The sequence below is a fragment of the Podarcis cretensis genome (genome assembly GCF_951804945.1).
Source record: "Podarcis cretensis genome assembly, chromosome: 2".
NCBI lineage: Eukaryota > Metazoa > Chordata > Lepidosauria > Squamata > Lacertidae > Podarcis > Podarcis cretensis.
This window is the reverse complement of record NC_137171.1, coordinates 98,066,808-98,079,042: the sequence shown is the minus strand read 5'-3', so window position 1 is coordinate 98,079,042 and position 12,235 is coordinate 98,066,808. Positions and strand designations below refer to the sequence as shown.

Genomic DNA, 12,235 nt, shown 5'->3' with positions numbered 1-12,235 from the left:
TTTCCCAATCCATGCCTGCATGTTTCTTGAGATTTCCATCCACTATATTTGCCCACTTCACTTCCCCCCTGAAAATATTCCATTACTGTAGCCTTAAATTTAAATTTAACCCGAGTTCATCTTCAGGATAACAATTGTAAGACTACTAGTGATGTGGCACTTTCCCACTGACAAATGTAAATGAACCATCATCTAAAATTTCACCTCTTCAATTTGCCAGTTCAAATTTCCATAAACATAAACACATCAATTACCATTTTATTTTTCTTCAATTTAAAGAACAAATCGTCATCACTCCCTGACTTTAAAAAGAAAATATTTTTCAAGTTTGATGATTTATCCTAAAATACTATAACAATGCACAATTAATCTTGCAAAAATAAAGTAAGAAATGTGTTTCAAATGGCATCTTGATTTCTTGACTGAATGAGAATTGATTTTCGTGAAATGTATGTAAAATAAGCAACTGTGTGTGACCAATAAAAGAAAAATTCAACTGTACCAACTTTGCAAGGGCAGTGTTTACAGAATTAAGGTTACCCTCTACTAATACATATGCAGGTTTGTAATTATTACAATCAGTGTGAAAGAAGCATTCAGAATGATGCTCAAAACATTTTGTTGCAGTACTGTGTAGGTTTTCACTAAATCACATTACCCGTATCTCACCCAGGATAGAACATTTCTGACACAATATTTCAGGTCTTCGAAACAAAAACAATTAAAAAGAAAAAAGAAACTTGAGAGTGCTGGAACCATTCATGTGGAAACCATGATTCTGTTTCACTATGCAAAAGAGAATTTCACTTTTAAGACTTCCCTGTTTTCGCCCATAACACTGTACAGAACATTATGACAGGTACTGTTTATTATATTAATGTAAAACCAGCTAAGTAGTCAGTCATTAGCATAACTGTTCTCTCCTCAACAATACAACCTCCTATTAAAAAGGGGGAGAGAAAAGAGGAGAGAGAGAAAGACGCTCTTTACAATTCAATTAGCATTTTATTTTTTATCATTTTGTTTATTGCATTTCACCAAGAGTAGGAGTTTGACCAGACATACACAATTGAGCATAATAGATTCGCCTGACTTGGTAAATAATTTCGGGCTTCCCACCACGTTAACCCTTCTTTACCAACTGCAAGACAGACAGAAAGGAAGAAAGAAACATGAAGATTTAGTATTTGTTTAAAATATGAAACCTTGGTGCAACCTGATCCTACCTGCCAATTCTCATGCATACCAAGCCCCCTACTAATTGCCGAAGCTATAATACATACTCATTTAATTTGCATACAAATATAAAGTTTGCATAAATTAAGTATCTTCTACTTTAACAGGAGTGCTACAGTGGAATCTATCAAGCAAAGCTACCCTTAGTTTAGGCAGGTGGGGGGGGGAGAAGGAGTAGCGGAAGGAAAAGGACCATTAAACATTTGCTATTTCTCAAACCTAACCTGCTTAATAAGGACATACTACACATTACTGAAACTAATTGTGTGTGTGCACGCAAATGCACAAATTGCTCTGTTTCTTTTCAGTTTAGCTTTTAAAGAAAAACCCCAATGAGATCAATATTGATTTATAAATTCTTAAGCCTATCTACATACAGTCAAGAAGATACAACACCTTGCCTGTTATTTTCTAAAACATTTGTACACTGTGGCATTTTAATAATACAAGGCTGAGAACGTCGTTACAGAGAAATTTAAGCACATATTATTTTTTTCTGCAGCAGGTATTGGAAAGTGCAAAATCAGCACCACCAGAATCATTTGCAGCACTAGCCTGTGGCTTTGCTTTCTGCTGCTTCTCTTTTAAGAGTTAAAAATGTGGTTCTGTCTTTTCTTCTGGGTTTGGGGAGTGGATGGGTTGGGGGAAGGGGGTATACGTGCAATGTGTACCGACTAATGTAATATTAATAAGCAATTAAAATATCGCAAACTTACTGAACCAGTTTACTCTTAATCAGACACATAGAAAGCAGTCAGATCATGACAAGATATATTCAGATTCTTGTTCTGCTAAACACTCATCTAGAGGGTGTCACTTTATTCAGAACTGCAGCCTTTAGAATACTTGTAAAAGTTTATTTGCTTAAGTGTGCTGTATTTCACACCTATCACAGGTGCCCTCATTTATGCATCAGAATCTAATTTACACTGGCTGTGCTGATCTGTAATGAGAAAACATCAGATGCTCCTTTTACAATCTTGCTATTCGCTGCTTTACTTCTAATGAAGACACGTTCCAACCAGCAAGCTCTCTGCATGTTAAAGGTCAAAACACTTTTTTAAAAAGATGCTTCGCAAAATGAAAGCAAACGGGGAAAACCCTAGAAGAAATCCTTCACATAAAGGGTGTGACAATTAAGAGTAATTGTGCAAAATAAAAAGGCTACCTTTCCTAAAAACGTGTGAAAAATTAAGCTGCCACTACTGATACAGGTTATATTGGGGGGGGGGGAATCAAAATTTAATGTATTCTCCCCTGTGTCATCTTGTTTTGTCAAGACATCAAATAGAATTGGAAAGTACAAAATAACAAGCCCTTGAGAAATCACAGAAGCCGACCTTTTTGATGTTGTTGGTTTACCTTGTTCTCAGTTATTTGAACAATGATGTTTTAGATTTAAGGGCAAGATAGAGAGCTTAAAAATTAGAACATGCTACCAGCTATTGTTGTTTGTATGTCCTTAAGTTTTTCCTTTAGAAAAGGTAATATAACATCTTACCAAACCACTGAAAGGATCTCCACCTCAAAAACCTGCGCAGAATAATTAGCAATAATGGATGCTTGTTCAACGTTCATTCAAATTTCTCCCTCACCCCATCAAACACAATACGGACAAGAGAGGAAACTGCACTGGAAAGGTTAACAAAAACAGGCTACAGTACTTCATATAACTACTTGATTCCATTTTATAAAAAAAAACCCAGACACATCATGCAGCTTTACAGATAATGAGTATGTTACCCCCTCCCATCCTTCCTCTGCTCCTCAACTCTTGAAAACAAATAAATAAACCTAGGGCCAAAAAGGGGGAGGGGGGACACCTTATAAAAATAAAGGGCATTTCAAATGAATCCTGAGTTTCACAGCAAAGCTAATTTCCAGCAACACAGCCCTGCTTTTAGTAAAACAAACAAACTGCTTACAGCCGGCCAAGCTTCTCACCAAACACTATCAAGTTGAGACTGCGGGTGTCAGAACTTTCCCACACGCAGGTGTGGATGGGGGTGGGCGGGCTGGGATCCCACTCTTTATCTCTTTATTTTCCCAAGCACAGTGGTGGTGGGGGGTGAGAGAGCAGATCACAATGCTTACCTATCAAGTAATAAACATTTCCTCGAAGAAAAACCGAGGTGTCTCTGTCAGCTAAAAAAACAGCTGTTGACATTGTGCCTCTCTTCCTCTGCCTCTTCACTCTATAAACTTTTAAGTTCAGCAAGACTTTACCTCTGAACCGGACTAAGAGTTCGCAAGCATCTTCCCCAGAGTATCAGCCTGCTGCACTGTAAACAGCTACCCATTTATACTTCCAGCGCATTAAAAAGAAACAGAAATATAATGGGAAGAAACATGGGATTTTCCCTATGTCTTTCTAGGTAGCAACAACTCCCAACAGCAGACTGCTCAAGAAGGTAAGCAAATTATTACATTAACATATTTGCTCTGTGTCTGTAACATACCAATTTTGTCTGCAATATATGATCAATAGCCTTCACTGTCAACATAGACACACACTTTATCTATTTTGTTTTATTTGTGAACATACCTGAGGAAGCACAGTTGTGTATATGACCATCTGCAATAATAATAATAATAAAACAAAACCTAGCCACTTTTCAGCAATTGTCTATTAAAACTGGTGATGCTACCCATTTCTATAGGGCTGCTTAATAATTTTCAGGAAGCCCTGAATTTCTTGAGGAACAGAGACGACGTACATAGGTGTGATGTACTACTAATTTAACTGTCCTGGCACAGATCATCTAAAATTTCCCTCTTAAGATGTTCCCATTTTGAAAAACTGCAGGCAGAGTTCGCATCATGCTATCAGGCAGACAACTGTGTGAAATGCTATAGAAAGTTATGATCTCATGTCAGTTTCATTGCATCACTCCGATGCTATTGGGCATGGCATCTCCTAATTCTCCTTATATTACAGGTGTGTGTGTGAGAGAGAGAGGGGGGGAGGGGGAGGGTAGGAGGACTGGGATTAAAAAGCAATGTGTATTTTAAAAAATAACCAAAACCAACAAATGGCGAACAAAACCTCAGAGAGAGAGAATAACTCCCTATCATAAGCTTTCTGATGATTTATGGTTTACTAACTCAGCAAGGTTACGCAACACTGCATGCCTTTTTAGATGCATTATTTGAGCCAGTTGAGATTTAATTAAGATCATAGCCTCCAAAATCCCTGTCAAATGAAAAATTCACAGAAGACAATGCACTATATATCCTCATGCAGATAGTCTCCTCTCCACGACTCTGGAATAACATAAGTTAATCCTTGTTTCTATGGTGGCAGACAAAAGTTGACTAATTTTGTTTTCTTTTGACGCTTGTGTTGTTTTCTGGTTTGTGTCATGAGATCATTCCTTAGTAATGGGGCAGAAGGGGGTGGGGGCAGTGGGAGTGAAAGAATGAGAGGGCAGTGGGAATTTGCAGAAATGTGTCCCAATACAGCAGGAGATATATCTTGACTTTCTCGCAGCTCTGCTGTGATGTCATCATGTTTTCACTTAATTAACCCCTGATGGTTCAGGCAGCATTTTATGGTACAAGTCCATTTCTGACAGTGTGCTGGCAATGGGCATATCTATATCTATATCTATATCTATATCTATATCTAGGCAATTAAATATGTTGTATTGGCAAATAAAAATCAACAAGAAAAATATCTGAAAGGCTAAATCAGCCAGCAGCCGTTATTTCATTATTTATTTACTAAAAGCATTCATAGCACCCATTCCTTCACTGGAAGGTCTCAGGGATGGAAATAAACAACCAACAAAATGAAGTTAACAATATAAACTAATGCAATAGTTTAGGGCAAAACAAAACAAAAGACAGTAAAAAAGAAAGAAAAAGAAATCCACAATAAAATCGCAGATCCGTAAAAGCCAGTGCCAATCTCCTAATTTCAAACTTTCTAACCTGGGGCCCCCTTCCCCAAGGCATGTCTCAATTTTATATGCTGAGAAGCACACCATGCTAAATGAGCTTCAAACCCCCTGATTAAAAGCATCCCTTTTCTTTTCACTGGGATGCGTTTTTATCCCAATAAGGTTTATCTGTGCAACGAATGCAGGCCTGGAATTTTTAAAGTGTTATTTTTAAATGGAGGCTCACAGGCAAAGAGTTTACCTCTTGAAGGCATATATTTCTATTTGCATTATCTTAATATCTTTTTGCTTATCTCAGGGTTTAAAAATGACAGGTGCTAGCAGTCTTTTGTTTGACAGGCCCCTACACAAATAACTGTCTTGCCTGAAAGGGCTAATGCACTACTAATGAACAATAAATCAGCTTTGATTATAAAGTGTCAGGCCAATCAGTTTTCAGTTCAGCTCTATCGCATCCTAGGCCAAATCAGCTATACTGTTTGGACAGGGTTTGTTTTCAGATTTACATCCTTATCAATGCAATTTTGGAGAGGACCGGGAAGGCAGTATGATTATTTAAAGCTGCCTAAAACAGAATGTTTATCTGTTTCTTGAAGGGAAGCTACAGTAGTAGAAGAGCAGCGTTGCTTCAAGAACAAATATCCCACATTGTTACAAGGATAAAAATATATCAGAAAGCGCTCATATGTTTAAGCCACCCATCTATACATGTATCTGCTCAGTGTATATATATATTTTCTGTTCAATCTGAACTCGAAGTGGGCAAGAAACGTAAGTGTATTTACATTAAATCTACTTAGAACCTGATCGTGAATAGCCCATATCACTAATCCTGCTGGAGCTGTTACATAAGCTTACAAGGCACTTATGTGCATGCATTTATGTTTGTCTCTTGCTATCTAAACACAGATTTTTTTAGATGTTTCAAAGATTTAGACCCACTTTTTAAAATGTATATAGATGACATTTCCATGTTTCCTACAAATACAGCAATTTATGCCACTTTAATAATTATACATCAACAGCCCTTTAACTTTTCTTCAGAAACAAATCTTATTCATTTAGAACAAAGAATATTTCCTGCTCATGAAGCTTGCCTTCACTATTTTTTTTTAAATGCAGCATCTTCAGAACACTGTTATCTATTTCTAAAACAGTGCTTTACATTTAAATCCACACTTTCTGCAAACTTTCCACAAACAACTGCCTATTTGACCTATTCAGCTCCTCTCCTCTCTTAACTATGTCTGGTATGAAAGAGTTAATCTCAAAGAGGAAGCATGTATGTGCACTTTGCTCTAAACTAACCACCCACTTCCTAACAGTTCCCTCCTCCCTACTACCACCACCCCTTAGAAAAATAATCTCATTTTGCAGAAAAATTCAGTACTGCAGGACTGACACTTAGCTTAGTTACAGTTAGATACAGTTACACTTATTTCTTCAGAACACATTAATACCAGTCGGTGTAAAAACAACAACACCTTCCCATACTTAATTTCACGTGGCAAATTGACTGGCAAGTAAAATCAAACAACTGTGTCTGGCACAGCATTTTACAGATCTGTAGTTTTACCCCTTCCCTTTCTTTTTCCTTTTCCCAAAATACTACGAAGACATCCAAGCCACAAATACTGCAAAGAATTCTGTAAAAGTAAAAGCAGAAGACAGCAACAGAGAAACAATAATATTTCTGTAGATTCTCTTTAAACATCTTCAGCAAACTGTCCACAATCACACAGTATTCTCTGAAATCTAACTCCTCACGAAGCTTTGCACTTGCTACAAGAGAGCAGTACAGTAGTAAATAACAGAGCATGCATTGCTTTCACTATCCCCCCCTCAAAAAATGTTCCCAAATCTTTCCCAAACTTCTGGATATGGAGAAAAGCAGGCCTGCACACTGTCTCTTTCTCTCTCCCACCCCCACCCCAAAAAAGTCTGTTTTTTTAAAGAACCTCCATAAAACTCTTGATCAAGAAGTTGGCAAACGACAGATTTCAAGTTTTAAAAAGAAAACGAAAGAGAGGGAGGGAGAGATAGGAAAACAGCCCTTGCAAAATTGAAGACCATTATTATAACTGTGCATAAAGTAAGGTTTTTCTCTTAAGAAGAAAATCGTAAAATCAATCATATTGACAAACCTGACAAACTCCATTTAGCTGCCACCACCACAAACAGAGTGCTGGGCCATGAAGCTTCTATTAAAGCCTTGTTGTACAGTCTCTAGCTTCCTCAGGTTACAGACAGATTGCACGCACAAGGGTGCTCCTGGGCTGACAAGATGCAAAACTACCCAATCAGCCACGCCCTTCTCCACCAATCACAACCAGCCTCTAAACATAATCAGTTCAAACACCCCTACACAATGGGCCTCCTCTCTCTCTCTCTCTCTCTCTCTCTCTCTCTTTTCTGACAGCAGGTGAAATAATGCTTTTGTGAAATAACGCTTTTGTCTCCAACACAACTACAGTTAATTGCTGTTAACCCTTTGACCCGACTGTGTTTGTATCTGTGCGCTAAAAAGCAGGGCAAAGAGCACACACTTACTCTTAATCAAAAGACCTCTTCCGAACTATTTCTTTTTCACACACACACACACACACACACACACACGCCATTCGAAGACAATTCCCCACCTCACCTTCCCAAAACAAAAAGCAAACCAACAACCCCTATATTTACTAACAGAAAGCATCTTACCAATCTAACCTTTAAAGAGCAATTTTGTTCGGCAGAGGCTACATGACACTAGAGAGCAGCAAGCTAACGCAAAGGCTTCACAACAATCAGCTCAAATTGGATAGGCCAAAAAAGAGATAATTACATGCTGAGGAGGTGGGTGGGTGGGTGGTTTTGTGCTGCAAAACAGTCTTTCTGGGTGGGGAATGTAACTTTTACACCCTCTTATGCAAAATTATTATTGCTGTCCTTTTACCAAACTCTAGTCTTTTGGAGTTTTTCTGCCTCGCGCAGATCATGCATGACAGGATTTGTATGCGCCTGTATATATATGTATGTGTATATTTTCTTCCTCACACACAAACACAAATAGCTTTCCAACGTGAGTTTGAGCAAATTATCAATCTGCCCTGCCTATGTAGGGAACTGCAACCCACCCCTTCTAAACAAAGCAAAAGGAAATGAATCACATACTAGGGAATGATAACATGTTAAAATGTACTCACAATACACAAATGTATCTGTTATATCCCGCAGATCAGTATTTTCAAAATAAAAGAGTTTTATCAACCTGTTGTTAAGGCTGCCAAACAAATATTTCTGAACTTGGTAGCAGATGATGACTTGGTCTGTGCCGGGACATTTGCGATACTTGGTTTGATTATTCTTTGTAATTAATGCAGAACAATCACTCAATGTGTCAAATATCCAAGAAGAAAGAAATACTATTTTGCCTTAATCATTAATCCAACCGGAATGAAAATACCGGTCTCTCTTTTTTTGTTTTTTATCCATGGAAACTATAACATAAATATATTTCCACTCAACCAAGGGCATTTAACACTAGATTGGTTCATTTCTTTTCAATGTTATCTACAAAGAGGGGCCAATCTGACTTTTAATATATATAATTGAAGAAACTGTGTGCAGTTTGCAGCTTTTTCAGTTATTTCCTTAGCACATAACTGAAAAAAATTAAATGGGCTAATTACCATTAGCAGTCACAAATATGCATTATTTACAAAAGCAAAGGACAACAAACAACAAACGGTGGGGGGCTGCTCACAAGACAAAGGATCCAGCTCACTGACAACTTGTGATCTTGTGATATGGATTGCTTTCTGTTGCTTGAAGTGTTTTTGTATTAGATAACAAATTAATGGAATGTTTTGTCCAGGTCACTAAAAAGTTGACCCCCCGCAACCCCAGTTATGAATATTTACAAGATCTTAAATCTGCCAGAAGGAACCTCCATGAATGAGAAAGATCCTGGCTTTTAAATCAATAGGCACAAGTCAAACGATAAATCTGGGTATCAAGAACAAGGGATCTGATTGTAAATATCGCACAACCTTCTTTGCAAACTGCACGTATTATTTAAACAAAAATTATAGAGAGAATAATGATGGGGGTTAAAGTGAAATAATAATACCTGTTTATTTTATATCCTTAGAGGCTGCAGGTGTTTGAGTGCCTAAAGGTGTTGGGAGGGGAAGGAGGGAGATGGAGGCTATTTAGTTAACGCTTTTCACAGTATTTCCACTTGCAGATCTCCGTTTTGCTACTCTGTGCTAACTGTGCCTCTTAGATTCATGATCACATAACTACCTTGTGGCAAACAAGCTAGCAGTATGCATTTTAAAATATTGTTTATACAGTATTCTCCATGGTAAAGTGCTCTGTAGCTCTTCCTTACCACAACTTGATGTGATACAGCCTTTCAACTCCATGTTATTGATAGAGAATGTAGTCCAAATTTCAGAACGTGGAAATGCAGTACATATATGGTACAACACACCTCAATTTCAGGAGCAGAGGCTATTATTCTTCCTCTTGCACTATGTTGCCCCACAAGATTCACTAAACTACCTCACAGGATTGTTGTGAAGATAGAAATAGGGAAACCAAAAATGAAATTATACCTTAATGTCACAACTTATGTGCATTTAACTTGTGCACATTCAGTTTTGTGCATTTGACAAAAAATAATAAATAAATAAAAAATAGGGCAAAAAGAGGATGGACATCTAGGGGAAAAAGACTTTGGCAATCCCACCCACCACTGCATTTGCACCACTGCAGTTTTGACTATACACAATTTTAGCTTTATGCTCTATCCCTGGAACGCTTGTAAGTTGAGAGTCGCATGTATACACACAAAGGTCAGGACTTAGGACAACTGAATAACTGCAGCACAATTAGGACAGAATATGGGAATCAAGAATGAGAGCCTGAAAATGGAACAAACCACACATAAATGGAACTTTCCTCTTTGCACACACCACAGTATCCTTGAACTGAAGAAGGGGAATTTCCAGCATACTTACAATCTATATTTACTAGTGATGCTAACAGAAATCTTAAACAGCATGGTCCCAATTTATCTAAGTGACCTCCTTCACCTTATTTTGTATCACAACACCTAAAATTCACCAAGGGGCCATCTTCAATTTTCATTTTTGACAGCTAAGTGGCTTTATTTCTTTACCCAGGACTTTTTATTTCATAGAAAACCCATCTACTTACACATGCACACAATGGGTATTTTAAAGCATTGTGGGGAAACTGCTGTGTTGAAAAGGTCACTCCAGGTCTGCTTTGGGCTCTCTGCGGCTCTCTGGATGCCGCAGTCCTGCATATGCACACAGAAAAGAGCAGGTTGGGGCTGAATCTAGAGTTTTCTGAGGAAGGAGGCTGGCTTGTTTGGTTCCAAGGTGGATTGGTTGGTTTGGGTGCTGTTTGCCTATTGTGGTGCTTGTAATGGTTGTCTATGCTGTGCTGCTGATGGGGGGGAAGATAGTGGCATCTTTTGTGAAGCATAAACTTGAGAGAATTTGTACATGAGAAGGAAGGGTTTGTAAGTGAGAACACACCCAGCCACCACCATGAGTCAAAAGACAAGGAAGCAGAAAGATGGAGGCAGAAAAGAGGGGATTGAGAAAAAAGCTTGGCTCTACTAACCAGTGGCTCAGACCACTGACTTTTCCTGTGTCTCAATGTCCATTTATAGAAAAAAAGTGTTTCCACCCATGCTTCAAATTACAACCCTTAAGCTAATATTCTCTCTACATTGAAAATAAATATAGTAACAAGCTCATCCATCACTTTCATCTTGTCCAGGATCAACTGTTTCCCTTGCATTTCCACCCAATGGTCATGCTAGAGGCTGACCATGGCAGAGATGGTCTTTATGTATAGACAAAGATTGAGGCCCTCATGTTTTCTCTCTCCTCGCCCACCACTGTCCAACCTATTACTTGGTCTCCATCTTCACTCACATATCCAGAGCTTTGAAACTTTGTTACTGAACTTTAGTAGTTGAAAGTCAGTGATTCTAGTGAGGAGTGTGATATGGCTTTAGGAAGATGTGGGGAAGATATGTGGGAGGGATTTCAGGAAAGGTAGGTCTACCATGGGCTACAGTAGCTAAGATGGAACTTCCATGTTCCAAGGCAGGGTACAGGGGACAAGCAACAGGGGCTAGACACCACAATAATGTACCACCACATAGAAGCATCTGCCTAGCTACCATTGGGAACAGAATGCTGCATGACAATGACAACAAATAATTGGTTTTGTTTTGGGGCAATAAGGTATTTCCAAAGGTAAAGGTAAAGGGACCCCTGACCATTAGGTCCAGTCGTGACCGACTCTGGGGTTGCGGCGCTCATCTCGCTTTATTGGCCAAGGGAGCCGTACAGCTTCCAGGTCATGTGGCCAGCATGACTAAGCCACTTCTGGCGAACAAGAGCAGCGCATGGAAACTCCGTTTACCTTCCCACCAAAGCGGTACCTATTTATCTACTTGCACTTTGACATGCTTTCGAACTGCTAGGTTGGCAGGAGCAGGGACCGAGCAACGGGAGCTCACCCCACCGCAGGGATTCGAACTGCCGACCTTCTGATCGGCAAGTCCTAGGTTCTGTGGTTTAACCCACAGCGCCACCCGCATTTCCAAAGGTAGGGATAGCTATTAATTTCGGAGGGGATATATTATACACAGATACACAGACGCAGATCCCTCTGCATTCTGGTGAGTCCCAACATACATCCTATTTCTATTGTAAGGTGGATTTCTTGTCGGTTTCTTTATTTTTTTCATTTTGCGTGTAAGAGGAATTGCCGTGTATATTTTTATTGCTTGGATTATTATAACCTGCTGTTTTGTCAGTACTATTTACAGGTTTATCCCAATAGAGTGTGAAATTAACATTCTCTAAAACTGGATCAGGTAAGCATTCATAATGCGGCACAGGCTCAGCTTCAAGTAGTCCATGTTTTATTGCCAACTGTCTACAATACAATTTCTGTAGCTTGATTATACCTCGACACAATCAGAATGCAGAAAGGCAGCACATCCAGTGGTTTACATGATCCATGGTTTCCATATTTCTGACACAGACCTGATTCCAAAA

At 38.7% G+C, this 12,235-nt stretch overlaps 1 protein-coding gene across 19 annotated transcripts in view; it reads right to left on the bottom strand.

The window, feature by feature from the left end:
• The window catches only part of FOXP1 (forkhead box P1), a 549,153-nt gene that overhangs the window by 124,906 nt on the left and 412,012 nt on the right, over positions 1-12,235 (bottom strand). The window contains exon 1 of one of the 19 annotated variants that reach the window (XM_079962006.1): positions 7,283-7,422. The exons of the other annotated variants lie outside the window; for them this stretch is intronic. The gene's annotated coding sequence lies outside the window, so the exon portion shown is untranslated. Of the gene's footprint in view, positions 1-7,282; positions 7,423-12,235 lie in introns of those variants that run through there. 19 annotated transcript variants of the gene reach the window in all.